Raw genomic sequence first — 7,535 nt, forward strand, 5'->3', positions numbered from 1 at the left:
AGTTGCAGTCGTCATAGTAGGCCAAGCATTTGGAAAAATACAGACAGCAAACTTCATGGAATCAGCGAAATTCATCGATCATATGATGCTTTACAGTACCCAATTATGTTTTGCTATGGAGAAGACGGCTATTCCATATCTCTGCCTCAGGTACATCCTACCACGAAACAGCCACGTAACAAAACAATCTCAGCTTTGAATTTTTATACGTATCATCTAATAAGACAAAATTAACAAAATCACATATTCCACTGTAGATCTTTGCTTAGCCAGTTTTTGGTGGACATGTATGCAAAAATAGAAACAGAGAGGTTAAATTTCATCCGAAATAACCAGAAAACATTGAGAGCAGAAAGTTACATTCACCTCAAAGACGCCATTGATAAAAATGATGCAGACATCAGACAGTTGGGCCAGGCTGTTATCTTGCCATCGTCATTCACAGGAGGACCACGGTACATGCACAAACATACCCAGGATGCGATGACCTATGTGTGTCACTATGGCCGTCCAGACTTATTCATTACTTTTACATGTAACCCAAAATGGACAGAAATTACAGAAGCTCTACTGCCCAGGCAGAAACCGCAGCATCGTCATGACATCACAAGTCGAGTTTTCCATCTTAAAGTTAAAAAGATCATGAGTTTGTTAACCAAAGGGAGTCTTTTTGGAAAGCCCAGATGTTACATGTATTCTGTCGAATGGCAGAAACGTGGTCTGTCTCACATTCATATTTTGTTATGGCTTGAAAATGCAATCACACCAGACCGGATTGACAATGTAATTTGTGCAGAGATACCAAATCCAAAAGAAGATCCAATTCTGTACAACATTGTTAAGCGTAATATGATACATGGGCCATGTGGAAACTTCAACACACATTCCCAGTGCATAAAGGATGGCAAGTGCTCCAAGAGGTACCCAAAGCCATTCCCCAGTGAGACCCAGACTGGTGATGATGGGTATCCGAAGTACAGAAGAAGATCGCCAAGTGAGGGTGGGTTTACAGTAACTATTGAGAAGGCTCAAGGGACTTGGGTACTTGATAACAGCTGGGTAGTTCCTTTTAATCCTGTTCTTCTCCGCACCTTTAATGCGCACATCAATGTTGAGTACTGCAATTCTGTCAAATCCATTAAATATATTTGCAAATATGTGAATAAAGGTAGTGCTCAGGCAACGTTCGCAGTGGAGAATGAATGTGATGAAATAAACATATACCAGACAGGTCAATATATTAGCAGTTCTGAAGCCATTTGGCGTATTTTCTCTTTTCCATTCAATGAAATATTCCTTTCTGTAAAGCATCTTGCGGTTCATCTGGACAAAGAGTCTAATTTCACTGCAGATAGTGCAATAGACAAAATTAACACCCCTTCAAAAACTACTCTTATAGGATTTTTTGAACTGTGTAAGGTTGATGGCTTTGCAAGAACCCTCCTATACCACAAAGTTCCTTCATTCTATTTATGGAAAAAAGATAGATTTGTTCAAAGAGAACAAGGAACATGCGTTATCGGATATCCAGGAGTGAAAAAAGACACAGTTCTTGGTAGAGTTTATACAGTGCATCCAAATAACTCTGAATGTTACCATTTGCGACTGCTGCTGCATGAGGTTCGGGGCCCCACATCTTTCAGTCATCTAAAAAACTGCTGACATTGTGCTGCATCTAACATTCCAGTCAGCATGTAAGTCACTTGGTTTACCTGAGGATGACAGTCATTGGAACAAAACATTGGAAGAAGCAGCTTTGTCTGATTCAACAGTTAGGTTGAGAGAATTGTTTGCCATCAGGGTGGTCTTTTGTCAGGTGTCTGAGCCATTGCTTTTGTGGGAGACTCACAAAGACAATTTCTTTGAGGATATCTTGAGGCAAGTGCAGAGACATAATCAAGAAATAAACACAAAATAAAGAGCATATTTATAACAAGACCTTGATTTTGCTGGAAGACATCATTCTGTCTTTGGGAGGCCAAACCTTACAAGAGTATAGCTTACCAGAATCAATACGAACTGATGACATTTTGAAAAACCGAGAATGTCTGAAGCAAATTAACCCCTTAATGACATGGCCTATTTTGGCGTTGAGGACCAAGCGATTTTTTGGTATTTTTCCATCTCCATTTTTCAAAAGCCATAACTTTTTTATTTTTCCGTGGACGCAGCCGTATAAGGGCTTGTTTTTTGCGTGGCGAGCTGTAGTTTTTATCGGTGCCACTTTTGGGTACATAGACTATATCGTAATTTTTTTTTTTTTTTTATGATAACAGGGAGAGAAAACGCATCAATTCTGCCATAGATTTCTTTTTCTTTTTTTTTTTACAGCGTTAATCATGTAGCATAAATGATGCACTAAATTTTTTCTGCAGGTCGGTACGGTAACAACGATACCAAAATTTAAATATTTTTTTAGGTTTTTACACTTTTTTGTATTAAAACACCCTTTTTTTGGAAATCTTTTTTTTTTCTCTATAGCTGCATTCAAAGTCCTGTAACTTTTTTATTTTTCTATGTACGGAGCTCTATTAGGGCTTATTTTTTGCGAGACGAGCTGTGGTTTTTATTGGTACCATTTTGGGGAATGTACGGCTTTTTTGATCACTTTTATTGCATTTTTTGGGAGGCAAAATGCTAAAAATTAGCATTTTGCCTCTGTTTTTTAGCGTTTCTTTTACGCTTTTTGTCGTACAAAATAAAAAGCGTGTTTATCTTTTTGTACACGTTGTTATGGACGCGTCAATACACAATATGTGGGGGTTTAATTTTTTTCCCTTTTTTTATGCTAATATTAGAAAAGCATAAAAAAAGGTTTTTTTTTACATTTTTTTTACACTTTTCTTTTTTTTACACTATTTGAGTCCCTCTGAGGGACTTGCAGCACTGTGCCTATGATCGCTGTTATAAGGCATGGCAGAGCTACTCCTCTGCCATGCCTTATCGCTTGTACAGCGATTATAGGCACAGGTAATACAGGATGCCAGTGTCTGGCGTCCTGTTGCCATGGTGACAGGCCAGGCTCTCGCGATGACATCGCGATAGCCGGCTGGAGACACAGAGGAAGTGCGCTCCCTCTGTGAACTCCTTCCCTGCCACGATCTACTTAGATCGCGGCAGGGAAGGGGTTAACAGGGGGGGGCGCATCTCCGATGTCCCCCCGCTGTTGCAGCTGGACGCCGGCTGTGACTGACAGCCGGCTCCCGCTGCGGGATAGCGCGGGATCTTATGTGATCTCGCGCTATCCCCAGGACGTAACGGTACGTCCTGTTGCGGGAAGTATCAGGCTCCCAGGACATACCGGTACGGGAAGGGGTTAATTACGATGTTGCAATACTGTAAGACACAGTGACAAAACATGAAGCATGCCTTACTGATGACCAAAAGATTGTCTACCATGAAGTACTACAAAGTGTTGAGTCTAATTCAAACAAAGTCTTCTTTTTGGATGCATCAGGAGGAACTGGAAAAACCTACTTGATAAATTTGTTGTTAGCCAAAGTAAGGAGCACAAAAAACATTGCAATCGCTGTAGCATCCTCAGGCATTGCTGCTACACTACTACAGGGAGGAAAAACATCACACGCCACCTTCAATCTGCCATTAAATTTAAATCGAGTTGAAGCCCCAGTCTGCAGCATTTCGAAGCAGAGTGACCTTGCATCAGTACTCCAAGACTGTAAACTTATAGTGTAGGATGAATGTACAATGTCGCATAAAGCCGGAATAGAGGCAGTTGACCGCACTCTTCGAGATCTCCGTAACAGCAACAAACTTATGGGAGGAGTCACAGTGTTGTTCTCAGGAGACTTCAGGCAAACTTTACCTGTCATACCCCAAGGTACTTGTGCTGATGAGGTCAATGCTTGCCTCAAGAGTTCCTTCCTTTGGCCAAAAGTAGAAAAATCTCTTTCTACAAATATGAGGGTTCATCTGAGGGGTGACATCAATGCTGGCGAATTTGCTCATCTTCTGTTAAAAATAAGTAATGGAGATATTAACAACATCCATAGCATCCTTATGATCCCACCAAACCTGTGTACTACTGTCGACTCTGTAGACAGTCTCATAGCAGAAGTATATCCTGACATTAAACACCTCAGACAGAAACCTGCCTCTTGGCTACGAGAAAGAGCATTGTTAACGCCTACAAATGCTTCTGCCTCGGAGTTAAATCATTGTTTGTTGGAACGTCTTGGTGGAAGTGAGACTGTTTACAAGTCGATTGACTCAGTTCTGAACAGTGATGATGCTGTCAACTATCCTGTTGAGTTTCTTAATACACTGGAGCCGCCAGGAATGCCAGCTCACCGCCTTACTCTCAAAGTTGGAGCACCCATAATGTTGTTACGGAATTTGAACCCTCCAAAACTGTAATGGAACAAGGCTGCAAATAAAGACACTGCGGCCGAATGTTATTGAGGCGACTGTGTTCACAGACCGTGGTGAAGGTGAAACAGTGTTTATTCCACGGATACCTATAATCCCTTCAGACTACATTTTTGAATTTAAGCGGCTTCAATTTGCTATCAAATTATGCTTCGCCATGACTATTAACAAGTCACAGGGGCAGTCACTGACAAAGGCAGGTATAGATGTGAAACAGGGGTGTTTCTCTCATGGACAGTTCTATGTGGCGTGTTCTCGAGTCGGCTAGCCAAGTAACCTGTTTATACTGGCTCCTGGGGGTGACAAAGAGGCCCTCACCACTTAATACCATTATTTGATTTCTATTTGTAAAATTTATGGAAAATGTGAAGTTTTAAATGTTTCTTTTAAGCAAAGTCTTAACCTTACCTATGATGAGAGTTACATTCCTAAGTTTAGTATTTTAATAGAGATGAGCGAGCACTAAAATGCTCGGGTGCTCGTTGCTCGAGTTGAACTCTCTGCAATGCTCGAGAGTTCGTTTCGAGTAACGAACCCCATTGAAGTCAATGGGCGACTCGAGCATTTTTGTATATGACCGTTGCTCCGCTTAGGTTTTCACTTGTGAAAATCTGGAAAACCTACGAAAGTGATGGAAACGCCACAGAAACGGATAGGGCAGGGGAGGGGCAACATGCAGGGCTGCATCTCAGGCTCCCAGGTCTCACTATTAAGCCACAATAGCGACAAGAGTATGCCCACCCCCCCTAACAATTTTTACTTCGGACAAACCCTCATTAGTAAGGCACACCTTAGCTAAGCACCACACTACCTCCAACCAACCACAATCACTGCCTGCGGGTCACACCTCTGCCTCTTCTCCTGGGTTACATGCTGCCCAACCCCCTGCATGACCCAGCGTCCACAGCACTCACAAAAGTGTCCCTGCGCAGCCTTCAGCTGCCCTCATGCCACACGCTCGCTTCATAGCCACACCAACCTCATGTCTATTTCCAAGTGCGTCTGCCATGAGGAGGAATCGGAGGCACAAACTGCAGAGGGTTGCCAGTGACAGGTAGCGATATTCTGTAAAAGGGGGGGGGGGGGCGACAGCCCACAATGCAGTTGAGAATCAAAGAGAAATTGACGTTCGATCTTCATTCCAATAAAGTGCTGCAAACGTGGGCATGAGTAACATAGCTATGGGAAAGCTATGTGCTCACACAGTATAAATTCTGCCTAGATGTTGGATAGCTCAATCGATACTGCAAGGGGAAAGCCATCTGCACTCTGCCTGCTACCCAAGTCAGTCAGTGTCTTTGTGCCAGACAGGTAAATAACCGCAATGGGTAGTCTGTGTGCACCAACAGCATAGGTGGGTCCAAGGCAACCCAAGACATGAACCATGAAGAAATCAAAGTGCCCAAACATGGCAGATTTTCACTGCGCCGAGGACATAGGCCTCAGCACAAACCTTCAGCAATCGTAGACATGAAGCGGACTTCGATGCTAGTTCAGCTGCGAAGGTCTCAGTAAATCACTTACGTTTTCTTTCACCGCTCCAATGACTGGATAAGCCAGAAGAAAAATAGTTCCACAGGCCCAACCTGGCGTACTTGCAGTTTCCCCGGGAGGTAGGCCTCAGCCAACAGCTTCAGCAATCATAGCCATGAAGCTGACTTCGATGCTAGTTCATCTGCGATGGGCTCATTAAATCAGTTACGTTTTCTTTCACCGCTCCAATGACTGCATTAGCCAGGATAAAGTTCCACAAGCCGAACCTGGCGTAGTTGCAGTTCCCCCGGGACCTAGGCCTCAGCCAACAGCTTCAGCAATCGTAGGCATGAAGCGAACTTTGATGCTAGTTCATCTGCGCCGGGCTCATTAAATCAGTTACGTTTGCTTTCACCGCTCCATTGACAGGATTAGCCAGGAAAAAGCTCCACAGGCCCAACCTGGCGTACTGGTAGCTCCCCCGGGACGTAGGCCACGGCCAACAGCTTCAGCAATCGTAAGCATGAAGTGGACTTCGATGCTGGTTCATCTGCGACGGGCTCATTAAATCAGTTACGTTTGCTTTCACCGCTGCAATCACTGGATTAGCCAGGAAAAAGTTCCACAAGCCCAACCTGGCGTACTTGCACTTCCCCCGGGACGTAGGCCTCAGCCAACAGCTTCAGCAATCGTTGGCATGAAGCAGACTTCGATGCTAGTTCATCTGCACCGTGCTCAATAAATCAATTACGTTTTCTTTCACCGCTCCAATGACTGGATTAGCCAGGAAGTAGTTCCACAGGCCCAACCTGGCGTACTTGCCGTTCCCCTGGGACCTAGGCCTTGGCCAACACCTTCAGCAATCGTAGACATGAAGCGGACTTCGATGCTAGTTGATCTGCGACGGGCTCATTAAATCAGTTATGGTTGCTTTCACTGCTCCAATGACTGGATTAGCAGAAAAACGTTCCACAGGCCCAACCTGGTGCAGTTGCAGTTCCCCCGGGACCTAGGAATCGGCCAACAGCTTCAGCAATCGTAGGCAGGAAGCGGACTTCGATGCTAGTTCAGCTGCGAAGGTCTCAGTAAAAATCAGTTAGGTTTGCCTTCACCGCTCCAATGACTGGATAAGCCAGGAAAAAGTTCCACAGGCCTAACCTGGCACAGTTGCAGTTCGTCCGGAACCTAGGCCTCAGCCAACAGCTTCAGCAATTGTAGGCATGAAGCGGACTTCGATGCTAGTTCATCTGCGCCAGGCTCATTAAATCAGCTACGTTTTCTTTCACCACTCCAATTACAGGATAAGCCAGAAGAAAAATAGTTCAACAGGCTCAACCTGGCGAACTTGCAGTTCACCTGGGACCTAGGCCTTGGCCAACAGCTTCAACAATCGTAGGCATCAAGTGGACTTCGATGCTAGTTCATCTGCGACGGGCTCATTAAATCAGTTACGTTTGCTTTCACCGCTCTAATGACTGGATCAGCAGGAAAAAGTTCTACAGGCCCAGCCTGGCGCAGTTGCAGTTCCCCCGGGACCTCGGAATCGGCCAACAGCTTCAGCAATCGTAGGCATGAAGCGGACTTCGATGCTAGTTCATCTGCGACGGGCTCATTAAATCAGTTACGTTTGCTTTCACCGCTTCAATGACTGGATTAGCAGGAGAAAGTTCTAC

The 7,535-nt window shown here is 44.4% G+C and overlaps 1 pseudogene; it reads left to right on the top strand.

Moving 5' to 3' along the window:
* The first annotated feature begins 243 nt into the window (after positions 1-243).
* On the top strand, positions 244-4,657 carry LOC136620355 (uncharacterized; annotated as a pseudogene).
* Positions 4,658-7,535: the final 2,878 nt, after the last annotated feature.

The sequence above is a fragment of the Eleutherodactylus coqui genome, chromosome 1 (genome assembly GCF_035609145.1).
Source record: "Eleutherodactylus coqui strain aEleCoq1 chromosome 1, aEleCoq1.hap1, whole genome shotgun sequence".
Classification (NCBI taxonomy): domain Eukaryota; kingdom Metazoa; phylum Chordata; class Amphibia; order Anura; family Eleutherodactylidae; genus Eleutherodactylus; species Eleutherodactylus coqui.